The 19,888-nt window shown below is 42.9% G+C and overlaps 1 pseudogene; it reads left to right on the forward strand.

The window, feature by feature from the left end:
- Uba1y-ps2 (ubiquitin-activating enzyme, Chr Y, pseudogene 2) lies at positions 411–17,078 on the forward strand (annotated as a pseudogene).

Below are 19,888 nucleotides of genomic sequence, written 5' to 3' on the forward strand. Positions count from 1 at the left end.
GAGGCTTGAAAGCTAGGGGTTTTTATGGGGTGAAGGGCTTAGGGGTGTGGAATTCAGCATAGCGACACACTAGGCACACTATTGGCTTATTTAAACATTATCAGAAAGATTACATGTCAGCAAAAGGGTATCAGGACTTTGTTCCTGTGGGCTGGTGGCTTATCTTGTTCACATAGAAAGTTGATGTATGACTTTACCTTGCATCAAGGGGCAGTAGACAGAGGGGAGGTTCCGGCCAGGTGGTGTTGACCCAGACAAGATAGCCCTGCTTGTCCTTGTAGTTTTTCATTTTTACAGTCAAGCTGTTCTTAGGAATGTCTTAACAACAGCCCTGTCTGTTCTGCTTTGTTCTTGGCCCCAGGCTGCAGGCTCATAGACAACTCTGTTACATGAATCACAAGTTACAAAATCTCATTTTCCTTCAGAAGGAGTTTCCTGAGAGAAACTGGCTGCTGGCCAGGGACTTTAAGGTGGAGGCTGCTCTGCTCTGGGACTGGATCTTCGAGGAAGAGGAAGTACGAAGAGAGGGGTAGGGAGTGCACACTGGCACCAACATTGTTAACAATCTGGACCTCTGTGGTGGAGGCCTCAGGAGCCATTGGGCTGACTGAGCAGGGCTTGTTGGTACGGTGGCCCGGTGGAATAGTACAGAGAAAGGATTCGGATCAGATTAAGGGGCTCAGGTTGATGTCCTTGTCCTGGGTTCAGGGGCAACAGGCAGGTAGGCAGTGGTTTCTCATAGCTGTGTAGTCAGAATTGGGGAGCGAGGGGGTGGGGAGGAGAGGCGTGACCGAAGGCAGTGTTAGGCCGGGCCTCCAGCCTTGGTTCTCCAGTCTTTCTACCCAGGGACACCCCCCTTTGTGACCTACTGTTTTATAAAGTGTTTTCCTCGATTTTTAGTAGGTCCGAAACATAGGCTTCTCTGAAAACATTTTGAGGTGGAGAAGGGGATAGTGCATTGTTCAGCAGGGGCATATAGGAAGTGAGATATGGGATGTTAGTCATTTGTGCAGTTAATAGAGTTAGTTAGGATAAAAAATAGGACAAAGGACAAATTCTACAATTGCTGTTTTGTTTCTTTGTGGTTTTTCTTTGGGTTGTGTGTGTTTGGGGGTGTCTTGTTTGTTCTGTTTTGTTTGGCTATCATTTCCCTAGAAAAAGGCACTAGAATTTTAGATATAAACTTAGGAGTGATTCACCTTGGCTTGGCATCTTTATCATGGATTGCCTCTTCCTCTTGGCCAGTGTAGATATAATGTCCTTGTTTTGGGTGGAGCCTGACTCATCAGACAGCAAAATGTCACCAGGGTATAAACTACATTGATTCCCAGCATTCCAGGAGAAAGGAAGGTAAACATCTCTTTCAGTTGAAAGATGCCTGTGTGCTTGCTTAACTTTTTAGGCTTCTAGTCTAGTGCTTATCTGTGTGCACAAGCACTTTTTTTTTTTTTAGACTCATCTGCCATTGTGGTATAACCAGCACCTTTCCATGGTCCCTGGACTCTCTCAACAGATATCTGAAGAACTTCTCAAAGAACTGGACCAGAATTGTTGGTATGTATAATCCATCTGCTGTAACTCTCCCAGTCTGCTTTGCCAGGGCCTACATAGTTTTCATCCTTTCACTGGCACTTCCCCTAGCTTCAAAAGCAGTGTATATAATGTGGGATTCTCCTTTATTGTTTAGAGATACCCAGTTTCAGTTTGGGGTCTAAGCAGTGTCTGCTCACTGATTCTTTTGGGTGTAAATGTTTAAACTTCTGATCTACCCTGCTTTGCAGCAGGCAGGTAAATGTTACCATCCAGATGAGCTAAGAGTGAAACCGGGATCAGCCTGATACTGGAACTGGTGCTTGGACCTGGAATTTGGGAGTCTGACACACATCATCAGCCAAAGTTTAGCCATATTTAAGCATGGCACAATTTTAGAGGTGTTCATTCTAATAATAATTCAGTCCCAAGTGCACAGCAAATTTAAGACATTGAGATTCTTTACAAAGAATACCCTGTCTTCTTTCACAAAGATGGGTATTATTGATTCAGAATAGGGCCAAAGATTTAGAGCTTAGAGAGTTTGACAGAGCCAGACATGAGAATGAGTGAGCATGAGTGCTTACGTGCACGTGTTACCATCGGCCTGACCCTGAGATAGCATAGCTGTTGATAAGTACAATCACATCCCTCATAAGAATGGGTTTTATGGCCTAGAAGCAATGTCCAGGATTTAGAGGGAAAGGTTCTGGGATAAGCGAAACATAATTTCTGGGGGTTTCGGGTGGAGCCTGACTCATCAGACAGCAAAATGTCACCAGGGTGTAAACTACATTGATTCCCAGCATTCCAGGAGAAAGGAAGGTAAAGATCTCTTTCCTTTGAAGGATGCCTGTGTGCTTGCTTAACTTTTTAGGCTTCTCTAGTGCTTATCTGTGTGCACAAGCACTTTTTTTTTAATTCTCTACACTGACCATTAAGAGTTGGATTAGTTTGATTATCTTCAGTGCCTTCTCTGTCAGAGAAGGGTAGCAGTACACACACACACACACACACACACACACACACAGACAAACACACACGGGTACAGAAAACCTTTCTGAAGAGGATGTTCCTGCCACAGAGCCTCAGCTGTGATGCTCCCTATTTCTTCAGATGTTCAGCTCAGTCCTGTCCAAGAAATGCAAAGTGTCTGGACCTGACTCTAGTCTGGATTCTAGTTGGTCTCCTACCTATTCTGTGATGTTTGGCATGCCCCCAGGGCCAACCAACGGAGTATGACGTTTGTAAGGATGGAAACAATCAGTGGGGGTGATGAAGTACCTCTGTCTTTCCAAATGTCTCAGTCTCATTTCTATTTATCTCCCCTGGAACTCTCTGCTCATCTTTAGGAAATGTCAAAAACAAAATAAGGAAATGGACATAGATGAAAGCCTTTACTCTCACCAGCCAGCTGTGAATGGTATCCACATCGGGAGATGAAGATTGGGAGAAGGCACAGAGTGGGGCAGACACTAACCTAGAGTTCTTTAATGACAGGTATGTACTCGGCCATGAGTCAGCGAAGCATCTCCAGGCTTCCAGAGTACTGATATCAGGCCTGCAGGGTTTGCATGTTGAATTTGCCAAGAATATCATCCTTGGTGGGGTCAAGGCTGTCACTTTCCATGATCAGGGCACTGCCCAGTGGGCTGATCTGTCTTCCCAGGTATCATCTCTTTTTGGCTTCTCCTTGCTTAGGCTCCAGCATGTGCACTGCATGTGTTTCAGTGCTATCTTCCTACCCCCTTTTCATAGTTCTACCTATGTGAGGAAGATACTGGTAAAAACCAAGCTGAGCTATCCCAACCAAGCCTTGCTGAAGTAAACAGTTACGTTCCTGTGTTTGCCTACACTGGACCTCTAATTGAGGAGTTCCTTAGTGGTTTTCAGGTACCCTGGAGTAACCCCATGCCTCCTGTCTTATTCTTCCAGGTTTGTTGCCATTTAGGCTGGCACTTTGTATCAGATCTGGTTCTGGAAATCTAGGAGATGTAGGTAGCAGGTAGAGCTCCACAGAGTTGGAGATTCTCTTCTAGAAAGGTGTTGTGTTATAATGAGATCTGGATGGAGCACAGCACCTACATATATAATTCCCTAGCCCTTGTATGAGTGAGTATAATGAGAGGAAACCCAGACTAGTTGGGTAGTTACTCTTGATGGGTATAACCTGGCTGTAGGTAGCCAGCTGTCTATTTTTACCAGATAAATGAACTTAGGTGGTCTCCAGACCTTGTTTGTCTAGCACTGATGTTATTCCTATAGTTGGTAGTGTTTTTAAAAGCTGTTCTTTGTCCCTTGTTATATCTGACACCCACTGAGACTTGTGTGTCCATGGGACAAAAGGCTGTGCCAGCTGAGCCTGGGTGTTGGATTCTTCTCCCTTCTCCCTAACTTCTGTCAACGTTTTTATTCTCTCACTCCACCCCAAACCTGGGCTTATTGTTCTTTACATGTATTGGATCTTACCAACACTCCTTTGGAATATCAGCTGCATGTGGGTGTATTCAGCCATAGCCACAGAATCGAGCTGGTAGTAGCAGACACTCGGGGCTTAGTTGGGTGAGTGCTTGCATTTGTCTAACTTCAAACATAGGCCAAGAGACTCCCAAACCTTCATGTCCTCCTCCACCATCCAGTTTTGAAGTGATTTTTCTTTTTTTTTCCGGTGTGGTATGAACATCACCCGATCTGTCCCAGTTCCTTGAGTACTTGAAGGCCCTGTGCTTGGTTCAAAGCATCACTCCCTTTGCCTCCTTCTCTAGACAACTCTTCCGTGACTTTGGAGAGGAAATGATTCTCACTGATTCAAATGGGGAACAGCCACTCAGTACCATGGTTTTAATGATCACTAAGTTAAGGAGGCCAGCCCCATACGTTCTCATGCAGAGAAGGTAGGCAGTAATTGTTTTGGTTTGATTTTCCTTTCCTTTTCCTGTTCTCTGAACCACTTTTTTTCCCCTCTGCTCTCCTTCCTTTCCCACCTTTCCTTTGTCTTGAGGACTCTCTTTTCCCATTCCCTCACATTCTTTTAAATTATTTTCCTGTTCCCCCTTTTCCCTCCCTTCCCCTGTCCCCACCCAACAGTTGGACTTGGGATCTGTCACTAAATAACCTATTCAGTAACCTGTCCGTGAGGGAAATTAAAATTAGTTTCCTGCCCTTAAAATCTTGGGAAGTTTCTCTTTCTCTTTTTCTCTTTCTCTTTCTCTTTCTCTTTCTCTTTCTCTTTCTCTTTCTCTTTCTCTTCCTCTTCCTCTTTCTCTTTCTCTTTCTCTTTCTCTTTCTCTTCCTCTTCCTCTTCCTCTTTCTCTCTCTCTCTCTCTCTCTCTTTCTCTCTCCCCTCTCCCTCTCCCTCTTTCTTTTTCCTTCCTTTCTTCCTTCCTTCCTTCCTTCCTTCCTTCCTTCCTTCCTTCCTTCCTTCCTTCCTTCCTTCCTTCCTTTCTCTCTTTCTCTTTTTTTGGTGATGATGTCTTTTGTTGTTGTTGTTGTTGTTTTGTGTTGTTTTGTTGGTTTATTTTTGTTTGTGTGTGTGTTTGTGTTTCAGACATTCTCCATAATGTAGCTAGGGCTAGGTTGGTTTGAATACAGGGTAAACCTTCTGCCTCAGCTTCCAGGATAGTGTGACCATAAGCATGACACACTATGGGAGGCTTAACTCTTATATATGTATTTTTTAATTAGGTATTTTCTTATTTTACATTTGAAATGCTATCCCCAAAATCCCCCATACCCTTCCCCTCACTCCCTTACCCACCCACTTCTTGGCCCTGGTGTTCCCCTGTACTGAGGCACATAAAGATTGTAAGACCAAGGGGTCTCTCTTCCCAATGATGGCAGACTAGGCCATCTTCTGCTACATATGCAGCTAGAGACATGAGCTCTGGGGGTATTGGATAGTTCATATTGTTGTTCCACCAATAGGTTTGTAGACCCCTTTAGCTCCTCGGGTACTTTCTCTAGCTCCTCCATTGGGATCCCTGTGTTCCATCCAATAGTTGACTGTGAGCATCCACTTCTGTGTTTGCCAGTCACCTGCATAGCCTCACAAGAGACAGCTATATCAGGGTCCTTTCAGCAAAATCTCGCTGGCTTATGCAATGGTGTCTGTGTTTGGAGGATGAATTCCCAATTATGGCAGTCTCTAGATGGTCCATTCTTTCATTTCAGCTGCAAACTTTGTCTTCCATGGGTGTTTTGCTCCCAATTCTAAGAAGGGGCAAAGTGACCACATGTGTTTTGCAACTTGTGTGGGTATTCTAAGTTTCTGGGCTAATATCCACTTATCAGTGTGTACATACCATGTGATTGGGTTACCTCACTCAGGATGATACTCTCCTTGACCATCCAATTGCCTAGGAATTTCATAAATTCATTCTTCTCTTTTCCTTTTTCCCCAACCAGGAGAATCCAGGGATTGTCACCTGATTGGAGGACTCCTGGCATGTATTTGAAAGTGGTGACTTTGTCTCTTTCACAGAATTTCAGGGCATAAGTAAACTCAATGGCATTGGTCCCATATAGATCAATGTTCTGAGTACTGAAGCCTGGGGAAGGAGGGTGAGAAGTGGTAGAACAGAACAAAGGGAAGGTTGGCTCTGTGATATGGGCTGCCTCAGAAGCCAAGAGTTCACTCTGGAACTTTTCACAGCAGACTGGTCTCAGTCCTCTTGCCTGAGTCCTGGAATTAAAGCCACCATGCCTTGATAGAACAGGGCCTAACTTGTGTCTCCCACCTCCAGTGCACCATCCCTTTCTGTGATGCTGGACTGATTCTCAAGTATTGTCAGGCACTCTAACTTATTCCTTGGTTCATTCCCTTTTGACTTGCCTCCACCCCCTTCCCCCGTTTTTGGTTTTATTTTAGAAAAGTAGATTTATTCTTTTAAGCTTTAAAAGGACGAAATGACTTGGTCCTTTCTAGTGTGTGTGACTGGTAGACGGCTCAGTTTGTAAGAACCCTTGCTCTGTAAGCTTTATGGCCGAGTTTAAACTTAGAATAACCATGCAAAATGCTATTATGCAGCCAGGAAGGCAGCACATCTAGGTAATTGCTACACTAGGACTTGGAGGAAGCAGATAAAGATGGATCCTGATGAAGGCTCACCTCAGTTGTCCAAACTGCCTCATTGAGAAAATGTATGAAGGCAGTGTGACAGTGATGAAAGAGTTAAGGAGGGGAGTCTACAGTACTTTAAAACACAGCAGTTTGTGTGTGCAGTAGGCCAAAGCCAGTGAGTCCCAGCAAAGGTGTGAGATTAACAAAGCTTCTGTATAGGTGACATCCCTTAAATTAAGACACCTGCAGAAAGCTAAAGTGAGATGTGTGAGATCAGCCACAGTCAAAGTAGCATGATGTTTTATAACAAGTTTGATAGAAGTGAGGTACTTGTGAGTCTTACATGTTTAATGCTGGCTTCAGTTGTCTTAGCTTGCTGAACTTTGGTCCTAAAGATTTGTCTAGATAACCCTGGTATCAACTCCTTTGTATTGTCCAGACTTGAATGAGTGTGATGCTGAGTACTCAAGGTGATGTCTGTTTTCTAGGAAGTCTTTCTGCATGCATGAGCTGAAACTGATCAGTGATGAGAGGGGACCAAAGACTCCTTTTCTTGTATATTTTGTAGCCATCCACCCTTGGGCTCTGTTAATATAACTTCTTTGTAAGCAAGGTGCCATTGTGGATGATGGCATGCACCTGTAATCCTGGCACTCAGGAGGTGCTTGCAGGAGGATTAGAAGTTCAAGCCCAGCCTTAGTTATAGATTAAGAGGCCAGCTTGGGCTAAGTGAATCTCTGTCTCCAAGTCAACAAACTCATGAAAAAAATTGCTTTTGTTTTCAACACATACAGATGTTCTCTTCTCTATAGTCACTAAATATTAGTAATATACTAAACATTAATACAGCAAGTCAGTTGGTAGACTTCTCGCTGTGCTCTTACAAGTTCTTCAGTTTGATCCCCAGAACCTCTGTAAGAAAAGTTAGTTCCTATGGCTTGTATCTTTACAGACCTTGTGTGTAATGCTTGGGAGATAGAGACAAGTAGATTTCTTTTTGTCTTGTGTATTAATTTTTTTGTGTGTGTCTATGTTTTGGGATATGTCTGAGAGCTGCAGACATTTGTGAGCTGCCCACTTAACCAAGTTCCTGCTTTCTGGGAGAGCAAGAAGCACTCACTCTCAGCCACTGAATCAGGTCTTGGACAAAGGAGACATCTTTTCCCTTCCCCATTTTGTTTTTCTGCATTTAAACAGAAGTCAGATGTGGTGTCACCTTCCTACCACCCAGAGTCTGAAGCTATATAAGTGAGACTGTGGCCATTTTGTTTGGTGTGGGTAGCTCTTGGGTAGCTTTGAACTCTGAATCCTCCTGAGTTGATTTCTGAAGGGCTGGGATGAGTGTTGTGTACTGTATGCCTGTGCCTTTGATAGATATGCTTCTTCTTCTTCTTTTTCTTCTTCTTCTTCTTCTTCTTCTTCTTCTTCTTCTTCTTCTTCTTCTTTTTCTTCTTCTTCTTCTTCTTCTTCTTCTTCTTCTTCTTCTTCTTCTTCTTCTTCTTCTTCTTCTTCTTCTTCTTCTTCTTCTTCTCCTCTTTCCCCTTCTCTCCCTCCTCCTCCTCTTCCTTCCTCCTCCTTCTTCTTTTTTTTTCTTTGATTATTTCTTGGTTGGTTGGTTGGATGCTTGTCCCTATCTGAGTAAAGCTTGCAATTGAAAGAAAGCTGATGTGTTTTAGGCTTGGACTGTGATTTTTTTTTTCTTTTTGTACTTGATCTTGGGAGGTTGGCAAAGGCAAAGATTGGACTGGTAGTCTTCTCCATTGTTTTCATCTTCCAGGTCCCTATACATTTAGTATCTGTGATACCTCCAGCTTCTCTGAGTATATCCATGGAGGCATTGTCAGTCAAGTAATATTACCTTGGAAGATCAGTTTTATGAGTATGTGGTGAGGGGGTATGAGTAGAAGGAGTCCTGCTTTTGAGATTTATAAGTTGTTTATATCTGGCCTCACAATGCTCCATTACCCATAGAAACCCCTATTCACCTCCCTGCCAGAGCCAGAATTTGTGGTCACGGGTTTTGCTAAGTGCTGTAGTCCTGCTTAGCTCCACATTGGCTCCCAGGCCCTGCATCAGTTCTGTACTTAGCACAGCAGGCCTCATCGGCACCATAATGAGGTAAGTGAGTGGGAAGCCAGCCAGGAACCTCTGATTTGTCTGTTTCCTATACCTGTTCTTCCTCCAGTAGGGCCTGATAGGCTCTATCCCAGTTCCTTTTGTCCAACCAGGAGGATGCTGATGAATTGGTGACCTTAGCCCAAGCTGTGAATGATCAAGCTTTGCCAGCAGTTCAGCAAGACTGCCTGGACATCGACCTTATCTGGAAGTTGGCCTATGTAGCAGCTGGGGATCTGGCACCCATGAATGCCTTCTTTGGTAGTTTGGCTGCACAGGAGGTCATGAAGGTTAGCCCTAGTGGGAAAGGTTGTGACTGCTCTGTGTTTCTGATGTCATCACTGCCTTTTAGTTCAGTTAGGCTACTGCTACTGACAACCTCCTTTCCCCAGGCTTCTTCTAGAAAGTTTATGCCCAGTGGCTGTACTTTGATGCCTTTGAATGTCTCCGGGAGCATGGAGTGACCTTTATGGAAGATAATTGCCTGCTGCTAGATCCCTGTGAACAGTAGGAAACTTTGGGAACATCATGAGGAGATTGTAACTTTAACCTGTCTGTAAGCATTCACATAAATCCAGTGTCAGAACTGATTCAATGGGCAAGTGGCTGCATTTGGATCAGACCTACAAGAGAAGCTTGGCAAGCCAAAATACTTCGTGGTGATTGACACTAATGGCCTCTGTTCACCCTTTCTGGAAGGACCTCTCTTTCCCTGATCCCTTTGGGGAGGTGTCTTTTGGTTTTTCATGTCCTGATCACATCACCTATTCTGTTTTGTGGTTGGTTGAGGAAAGGCTTCAGGTATCTCTTTTTCTTTCTCTCCTCTCAGTCACCCATAGGATTGTGCATCCCTGTGAATGGAATATTTGTTACTACACAGTCTTGTATTTGGTTGATGTTTTCTTTTGGGAGTATATGCCATCCCTGTTTACTCTGATCAGATGGTTTACCAACTTCTAGGTAGGTGCAGGTGCCGCTGGCTGTGAGCTGCTCAATAACATTGCCATGATTGGCCTTGACTGTGGATAGGATGGAGAAATGACAGTTACAGACTTAGACACCATTGGGAAGTCAAACCTGAACAGACAGTTTCTCTTCCATCCCTGGAACATCACAATGAGTAGGATGGAATGGCATTCTCTCTCCTATTTGAGTCTAACCTAAATGGCTTAGATGTTTCTCCCCTCCTTTCTCCTCCTCTTCTCTCCCCTTCCCTCCCCTCTTTTATTTTTCCCATAGTTCCCTCCTGTTTTTCAGGAATTCAGGTATGAGGTCAATAGACAATTTTACCTGTCACAATTTTTTCATTTGCCTGGTTTTCCCTCCCCACCTAAGCTTAGATTCTCAGGAATTGCAGAAGTGACATTGTGAGATGGATAATAGAGTCATAGCTGGGCATTCCCTACAGGCCAGTGTTACCTTGATTGTCTTGCTGATAATTCATCTTTCCTTTGATTTGTTTTTCATCAAGCATCCTAGACTCTAGATTTAGAAAACATAAGGTAACAAAAGAAATGTTCCTTGATTCCTCTAATGGGAAGATTGGAACAAGTGAGATGCTTCAAGATTGCATTTTGGTGTCCTCCTGTAACACTGAGTCTGTAAGACTCAATAATAACTTAAATGGTATTAAATACTATTTGTCTTTCCTCTCCCAGATTGCTCTATCAGTGGAAAGGAAAAATTTCTTCCATACTTTTAGGAAGCCAATTCAGGGGAGCTGGGATACTGATGACCAAAAAGAAAAAAAAAAGAAGAAGAAGAAGAGAGCTGCACATAGTGTTTCTGGACTAGTACTACTAGTACACTAAGATCCCACTCATTCATACATATACTAAGTATTGTGCATATGTTTGTGTGTGTCTATATACACCTGTACTTGTGTGTACATATACATACATACAGACACATACACTCAGCTGTTGTAAGTGCATGTAACCTAAAACATATAAGGTCTGAATCCTCAGGGTTATTCTGTACTGGAAGTATTTTTGCTGGTAAATGCTTATGCTTATCTTACCTGTTCTTTACGTAGTGTTTTAAGTGGACTAACACTTTTAAATATTATGCTTAAGATTTTAACATAGGAAGTTGTGGTGTTTATGAGCTATACTCCCAAAAGCTCTTTGGAGACTTTTCTTTGACCATGTTGGGCTACTGTTGCAGTAAGTGGCATATGGTTAATGTTAGAATGTCAAACGTGTAAGAGAAGTACAGAGAAACAGAGAAGTAGCAATTGGAAAACTGTCTGGAGGGTGCTTCTTTTAAGTACTTATTAGGGGTTTCTCCTAGGAAAATGGACCTATCCATGGTGAAACAGTACCAATGTGAGGGCAGACAGTTGACCATGCAAAAGTAGTAGAAGCCTGCATGAAGATATGCTATTCTGGAGCGTGGTATTTAAAGAACAGAGAGTTCAGGTGGAGGAGGCCATAGCCCATTTATACCAGAAGTGAAAGGAAAACTAGAGGAGGCTCAGTCTGTTTGTAGTTTTATTCAGGATACTCTGGATGACGTTAATTGAAAATAGAGTAGCTGTTAGGCTATTCTGACCTTGTTTGTTTCTTATTTTAGTTCTCAAAATATTGTGTGGTGCCAAATTTAATTTATAATCCTTTTAATTTAAAAATTATTTATTTTATATATTTGAGTATACTGTCAATAACTTCAGACACACTGGAAGAGGGCATTGGATCACATTATGGATGTTTGTGAGCCACCATGTGTTTTCTGGAACTTGAACCCTCAAGAACTCTGGCAGAACAGTCAGTGCTCTTAACCACTGAACCATCCCTCCATCCCTTCTTTTATAATCTTTAAAGCAAAAGAGGACAGAATTTTATGAATAACAGAAATGTAGCTGTCATAAAAGAGCATTCTAATGTCATTTATAATATCTGTTGTGGCCAGCCAGATGGAATTGGCACAGTTCGAGCCTGGTTGACTTTGAGCCTTGTTCTGCCCCTTATGAGATAAATACTGCAATATCTCTGTAGACTTTTTTTGCATCAGTGCATGGAAGCAGCTCTGTTTTTCATATTCCCACACAGAAATTAAAGTCTGAGACTGCTGCTGGTGAAATAAATCTACACATCAGGGTATTCAGCCACCAGAATGGTGTAGGCCTGGAGACAGAACACATCTATGATGATGACTTCTTCCAAAAGCTGGATGGTGTGGCCAATTCTCTAGTCAATGTGGATGCTCGTAAGTTTGGAGTTGAGTGAGGAGGGCAAGATCAGGGTAGAGTGTATGAGGTTCTTGTGCTCCTGTCTTGCCTTGGTTTTTCGAGACAGGATTTCTCTGTGTACTCTCGGTTGTCCTGTAACTCACTCTGTAGACCAAGCTGACCTGTGTTCCTGTCTTATGTAAGCTTGCATGATACTCATCTGCCATTTCTTCCCATCTCCCTGAAGGATTATATGTGGACCTCCATTGTGTTTACTATCATAAGCCTCTGCTGGAATCAGGCATGCTGGGCACCAAGGGCAACGTGCAGGTGGTTGTTCCCTTCTTGACAGAATCTTACAGCTCAAGCCAAGACCCACCTGAGAAATCCATCCCCATCTACACACTGAAGAACTTCCCTAATACCACTGAGCACACCCAGCAGATGATCAACCTTGGGAGGTGGAAGGGTTAGGTCCTCGAGCCTTTGCCAGTCTCATGCTACAGTTTTCTAGTTTCCGATGTATTCTGTATCTGGAACACGTACCATGTCTTTATACCAATTATATGTGTACCAGCCCAAGTGTGTTATCTATAAATCAGACATGGTTTCTTTGGGGTCATCCACTTCTGGTTGACAGCACACAAAATTGTGCAAGTTCAATCCAAGCAAAATCCCAACACAAAGAAGGGGAGGTCCACACAAAGTTCTACCTCTAACCAAGCCAGAAAAGGGAAAAGAAACATAATCTACAATGGAATGTTAGTGGCATCTATCAACCACTTTCCAGGGTAGGCTCCATGACTAGAAGAAGGTGGCCAGGTGGATCTCAGGGTTTTTTTCTTGTGCACTTCTGTTTTGGTATTACTTGTCTTGCTGGTGGGTTTTTATTTCTTTATTTCTTTTGGGTTTTACTTTTTATAGTGTTTTCTTGAGAGATGGCATGTGAGTTAAGTGGCTGGGGAGTTTAGGATGTTCTGGGAGGGGTTGGCAGAAGGAAAAAATACAATCAAACTATATTATATGGAAAACATTTTAAGTTCAATAATTAACCTTAACCTTCTAATTTCAAAAGAGTTAAAGAGAACATCAGTTGGACATGTGTCTGAACAGTGAGAATCAATGATTATTTTTTGCTACACAAATCAGCTATTGTTGTCTCTGCTAATTTTCTAAATTACTGATAATAGTGAGTGCATTTTTTGTGTGCTAAACTGTTACCCAAAATGTTAAGTTAAAAGTGAAACAGCTGGTTTTTCAGTGTTGCTTCTGTGTGTGTTGTCAAGTACATAATCTTGTGTGTCCTCTGACTGGACAAAATGAATGCTAAATTAAACCCAGAGCCCAGTCCTGCTTGTGTTCTTCTAGTCCATCGGGGCCCAGGGAGTTTGGGGTGGTTGTTTTGTTTCTGTTTGCTCCTAGGCTCATACTGTCAGTATTTTGAGGCCATGCCAAGGAGGTGAAGATCAGGAAGGAATAGACTAGAGAGTTCCAACTGAATTACCTTATCCTGTTTCTTGTTCGAGGTTATAAAATGTCTCTAAGTCTGCACAGCAGGCAGAGAAGTGCAAAAGGTTTTAGAATATGTTCAGTAAATTTGTAGAAGGAGACCTGTCTGGTCCTTAGATTCCTCATCTGCAAAATGTGCACTGAAGTAATACCTACCAGCTAGATTTTATAAAGCAATTAGGCTCTATATAGGCTGTTCATATACTTTGGTAAAATTCTTAGCAGTGGGTTTGTATTTGGCACTATACTCAATCTTGCGGTATGCATGTGCTCATATACTAACTTTGATGAGTGTAAATGCTAGCTATGTCAGAGACTTAAAAAGCAGATGGCTAGAGGGGAGTTCTATTGCACTGCAGTAGGTCATAAAAGTAGGTAAGTATGTGGGGGAGTTAGAATTTAGAACCTGTATGTCCAGTGTCTGTATGCATGCCCCACACCATTTCAGCAGTGCCCTACTAGTTCTCAGAAACTTTGGGGTTGGGGGAACAAAACACAAAAAAACAAAACAAAACAAACAAACAAACAAAACAAACAAACAAAAAAAACAGAGGAATTCCTGTTGAGACCCGGGTACTGTTTTGCCAAGTACTAAAAGTTACTGCCAATGGGTCATTGTTCTTTGAAGTGTGATTTTCTTCCTTTCTGTCTCTCTTTCTTATAATCCAAACATATCATACATCTATTGCCAGGTTCTCACACATACAAACTTGACTGCAAATGTGACTTCTGGTCTGGAACACGTGGGTAACCTCATTGTACAGGTTAATGCAGTCTTCACCCAGAACAGTCTTTACTAACTGGTAGTATCACTAATGTGTACTATGACGTTTTTTTGGATTTTTTTGTTTGTTTGTTTTTGGTTTTTGTTTGCTTTTGACCATTGCTGACATGCATTTGTTTGCTCTGTCTGTAGTGGGCTCAGATGAGTTTGAAGGGCTCTTCAAACAGTCAGCTGAAAATATTAACCAATACCTCACGTAAGTAACAGACAAACCAACAGTGGACAGAAGGCAGTCAACAAAGACGTCCTTGTCTGCTCTCCTCAGGCACATCCTCGGTGGATGCTTTGGATAATTAATGGTTGATTGAGCCTTATGCTGGTGGAGGTTGATAGGAAATGGTCAGGATTGACATTTTTGCTGGAGAAAGAAGGCTTGCCCAGAAACCTTACTTCTAGGCCTCTGAAGTAATCCAGGTCTTTGTATTTGATAGAGATCCCACGTTCATGGAACAGACACAGCAGGTAGCTGGCACCCAGCCTTTGGAAATACTGGAGGCCATACACTGTAGTCTGGTCCTGCAGAGGCCACAGACTAGGGCCAACTGTGTGTCTTGGGCCTACCAGCACTGGCACACCCAGTATTCTCACAACATCCAGCCGTCGCTGCACAGCTTCCCTCCAGCTCAGGTGTTACATACTTGGTGGATGTATTTGGCTGAGCACATTTCCAGAAAATTGGAGACTTACTGTCCTCTGTCCTTCTGCCAGGCAGCCTACCTGCCACAGGTACCAGAATGCAAGGTGTAGGCTAGTACTTGGTGCAAGCTTTTGTGTTTTCTTCCTCCTGTCAGCCAGGGAAGGGGTTTAGTTTCCTTCCCAGCTGCACTTGTGGGCTGAGTCATAGCTGAGTTCTCTTTGAGGGCTGTAGTTGTGAGAAATTTTATAGTTAAGCATAGAGTGATCTGTGTGTTCAAGTCCCAGCTGTGTTTGACACTGGGTCGTGTCATGCCTAATGTCTTGCTAAGCCATATCTGGGAAGTAGGTATGACAATGGCTGTGGGCATTTAGAAAGGACTAACTTTCATTTCTTAATTTTGCCTCATATGAATTGGTAAGTTGAACTTGCCATGTGTTTGGCTCATCATGAATTTCCCAAGAATGGTGAACCTAGGCTTCTTGGCATGAGGGTTTCCTGAGAGTGCTTCTCCCTCGGTCCTCTTCATATCTTTGCATTCTCCTGGCTTACTAGCTCTGAAGCACTGTTTTGATCAGGACCAAAACACTGTCCACATCCACTCACCTTTGACATAAACAATGTAAGTGTCCTTGGGATCTCCTAGGTGGTTGTGTGGGAATTAGGTCTCTCTACTCTTAACCTGTGGTTGTTAAGCTGACTTTCCTTTGCCATGCCATTCTTTCAGTCCCTGCATCTGGATTATGTGATGGCTGCTGCCAACCTGTTTGCTCAGACATATGGATTAGGAGGGTCCCAGGACTGTGCTGTGGTGGCCAAACTCCTTCAGTCTCTGCCGGTCCCCAAGTTTGCTCCAAAGTCTGGCATCAGGATCCATGTTTCTGATCAAGAGCTGCAAAGTACCAGTGCCACAACTGTCTTTAAGAATGCTTCACCATTCGTTTAGAGATCATCTATTTGTGTTCGGTTCCCTCTCAGCCTTCCCTCTGGTGTTTGCCACTAGCCAGGATTTTCACTATATTTCTGAGACTTACCTAGTCTGTGCTTAAGGGTTGAAGGATGGAAAAACAAAAGCTCTGTATCTCATTTCTCTGCAATATAGACTTATGGAAATGGTTCATCCCCTTCCTTGTGTTTATAGACTTCTCCTTGTTTCTTCTTGATTTATTTACTTTCATGCAAAAAGAACCTGACTGCTCCCTGCCCTCTGGGTGGCTTGATACCTTTGCTGCTTTGTGTCCTTGGTAACAGGTCACCTCTATTTTCCCTCTGTGTTCCTGTCCTCTGTATCTGCTTAAAGCACACCTCCATTTCTGCACTTCTGTGTCACACACTCTGTTTTCTCTTCTGATATCCCTGAGGAATCTGTTCTCTTGTACAAATCTCCCAAGTCGATACAGTTCCTCAGTTTCCCTTTCAGAGTAAAGTTGTCTCCTTGTGAGTGAGATTTGACCAACAATATTCCTTTCAGACTTTCCCTTCCTTCATTCACTGTTCATAATAGTATGTCTCTCCCCTGTACCCTTGCTTGCCATTTCTTTCCATTAACTAGTTTCTATCTTCATGTGAACGTAATCTAAATCACTTTGCCCAGCTCCATCATCTTCGTCTTATAAAACTAAACTCCTATGACCCTTGAACATCTTCAGCCATTCTCTACCACCTCACCATCCTTGAAAACCTTTCTCTACATTTTTGTTTTAATCTTTACGACCACTATCTGTATCAGTGGAACCACAGGGAAGCAAACTCAAAGTAGAGTTTTCTTCCTGTGTCCCATCTATTTTATCTACTTTATTTAGTGTAATGGTTGTACATTAATATAGTCCTGCAATTTTCTCCCCTTTTTACAGCCTAATAGGTCTCTGCATTAGTCTATTAACTTACTAGTATGTAATTGAATTCCTGTCAACTTACTGTGTGTGAATATGCTGCTTCCTTGTTTTGAGGTGTTCATCTTTGTTACTCAGGACCTCCAGGTCTTCATATGTTTATATTCCTCACCCCTATGTCCCTGTGCCCTTTGGGCAGGGAAGTGTTTTCTCTTCTTGAGTCCCCTTCCCTTACAGCTTCCAGGATGTCTCTCCTTTTCAAATACTTTTACATAAACACCACTTTCCAGTCCAGATTTCACCTTGGGCAGTACAATGGGTTCACCACACATCATGGTGTCCTTTGCTTTCTGCAGATGACAGCCACCTGGAGGAACTCAAGACTGCACTTCCTACTCCAGACAAGCTGCTTGGATTCAAGATGTACCCCATTGACTTTGAGAAGGTATTTGGTGTGGGTTAGCTGTGATGGTTAGGATGGTGGGCAGAGGTGCCTAGCAGTAGGGTTTTGTCAAGATTGTAGGCGTGCAGTGGTCCCTTCTGTTTAAAAGAGAAGTTTCTTTGATGAAGAGTGAGAGCTATACCCGTGAGCCTAAGAGTTGACACTTAGAATGCAGGTAGGAATTAGGCTGCTTTAATAAAGTGGGAATAAGCACTTCTTCTCTAAGATTCGTTAGTTCAATAGTCCTGAGTCTTGGCTTGGTTCCTAGTACCTAGCTTGATTTCCACAATCCATAAGAGGTCAGGACAGTATTATTCACTATGTTCAGTGAGTATCTACATCTACAACACAGTTAACTGCTCCTCAGACTTGGGAAGAGAAGGTGGAAAAAATGTAAGAGCCAGGGGATTAAAAAAAAAAAAACTTGGTGTTTGGAGATTATATCTCCTAGAAATGACAAGAAACAAGACCTGAACAAAGGCAGCACCAACAGGAGTTTTTTTTTTCTATTTAAAAGAGTTTTTAAATTTACATATGTATGTTGAGCATATTCTTCTTCTTCCCAAAGTCCTTCTAGATCATCATCCCCTTCCTACCCACCAAACTTTAAATTCTTTCTCAAAATCAAACAAAAACCTAGTAAAACAGGACTTCCTGAAACCAAGAAAACAAAACAGCACCAAACTCTTTTAATTTTTTATATTATTTTATTTATTTATATTCCAAATGTTGTCCCCTTCCCAGTTTCCCCTCCACAAACTTCCACATCGCATCCCCTCTCTCCTCTGCCTCTATGAGGGTACTCACCCACACACCCACTCCTGCCTCACCACTTTAACATCTCCCCATGCTGAGGTATGGAGCCTCCACAGGACCACCAAGGTCCTTTCCTCCCATTGGTGTCAGATAAGGCCTTTCCCTGGTGCATATATAGCTGGTGCGGTGAGTCCCTCTATGTGTAATCTTTGGTCAGTGGTTTAGTCTGTATGTGTGTGTGTGTGGGGGGGGGGGGTGTCCAGTTATTTGATATTGTTCTTCCTATGGGGTTGCAATACCCTTCAGCTCCTTCAGTCCTTCCCCTAACTCTTCCATTGGGGTCCCTGTGCCCAGTCTGATGGTTGGCTGTTATATCTGCATGTCTACTGGTCCAGCACTGGCAGAGCCTCTCTGGACAGCTATACCAGGTTCCTATCAGCAAGCACTTCTTTGAATCAGCAATAGTGTCTGGGTTTGGTATCTGCAGATGGGATGGATCCCTATGTGTGGCAGTCTCTTGATGGCCATTCCATCAGTCTCTGCTGTGGGAATCCACATATGCAGTTGCAGGAGGGCGCTGACTACAGCTGGCCACCACGCATACATAGGCAGTAAAATTTTTTTGCCAAGATGAGGTTTTGAGAAGTAACCAAAATTAACCAATCAGATGAGAGACAAGTTAACCAATCAGATGTAGGCATATAAATGAGGTGGTAAGCATAACCCATGCATAACCAATCTGGGTGTGAGACACGCCTCTCCTAGGCCTATATAAGCAGCACCAGTTCTGGGCTTGGGGTCTTTTTGCCTCTGCAATCAAGCTCTCCCAATAAACGTGTGCAGAAGGATCCTATTGCAGCATAGTTCTTGCTGGCAAGAAGGGCGCACGCAAGAAGTGGTGCCAAAACCCAGGAAAAGAAACATCTTCAAGCACGAGCAAAGAACTCCTACTACAGGGAGGATTCAGAACTGCATCACGGGGAAGGAGCAGTTAATAAAGTGTTCCTGTAAAACAGATTGCTGAGAAGGATCCTGCGTGGATTCAGAACTCTTCAGCTGAGGAACGGTGGTACTGGTAAGTCTCCCAAATTGATCCCCAGGTTAAAGGGGGATATGTTTTTTTAAGAAAAAGGAAAAGAAAAAAGAGGAAAAATAAAAGGAATCAGTGATAAAGAAAAGGAAAAGGGAAAGGAAAGGAAAGGAAAGGAAAGGAAAGGAAAGGAAAGGAAAGGAAAGGAAAGGAAAGGAAAGGAAAGGAAAGGAAAGGAAAGGAAAGGAAAGGAAAGGAAAGGAAAGGAAAGGAAGGGAAAGGAAAGGAAAGGAAGGGAAAGAAAGGAAAGGAAAGAAAAAAAGAAAGAAAGGAAAGAAAGGAAGGAGAGAAGGGAAAGAGAGAATAGAAGGAAAGAAAGGATTGAGATGATAAGGTTCATGACTTTGGGACAAGTTAAGGTTCATGAGTTATGCTTTTTTCTCCCATTGACCCTTTTTGGGTAGGTCTGATAGTTTTGGTCTTGTTTGTTCTGATATATGGACTCTGTTACTGTTTAAAACTGTGTAGAGGCAGTCAAGACAGGTCAGAAAATCCTTACAGAGCAACAAGAAAGTATGTCGGAAGAGGAGAAGGGCTTAAAAAGAAAAAGGAAAAAGAAAGGAGACACAGTGTGCTGCAGGCCCTCTGGGTCCCTGGTCTGCGAGGAATGGGATTTCTTAGGCAGATGGGCGAAAGAGTCGGATGTGACAGACAGCCAAACACGCGAGTGTGGTGTTGGATCTGAATGTAATGTTCTGGTTGAGCTTCAGACTTATATTACAACGAATTATCAGAGGATACAAATCACACAAAGACAAGATACACTGAAATTCACCAGTTACAGCAGAAAGGAATTTGCAGGGACTAAGTAAATGTTTACATTAGGGATAACAAGCCCTGCCTAGGATCAGCCTAATGCCAGGCAAGAATTTCACACTTTAAGGTTAAAAGCATCAGGGGGTTGTTAACTCTTGACAGGCCTTAAGAGTAATGTGTTATCACAGAGCTCTAAATTCTTAGGCCTAGTA

This window comes from Mus musculus, chromosome Y (genome assembly GCF_000001635.26).
Source record: "Mus musculus strain C57BL/6J chromosome Y, GRCm38.p6 C57BL/6J".
NCBI classification, from domain to species: Eukaryota; Metazoa; Chordata; class Mammalia; order Rodentia; family Muridae; genus Mus; species Mus musculus.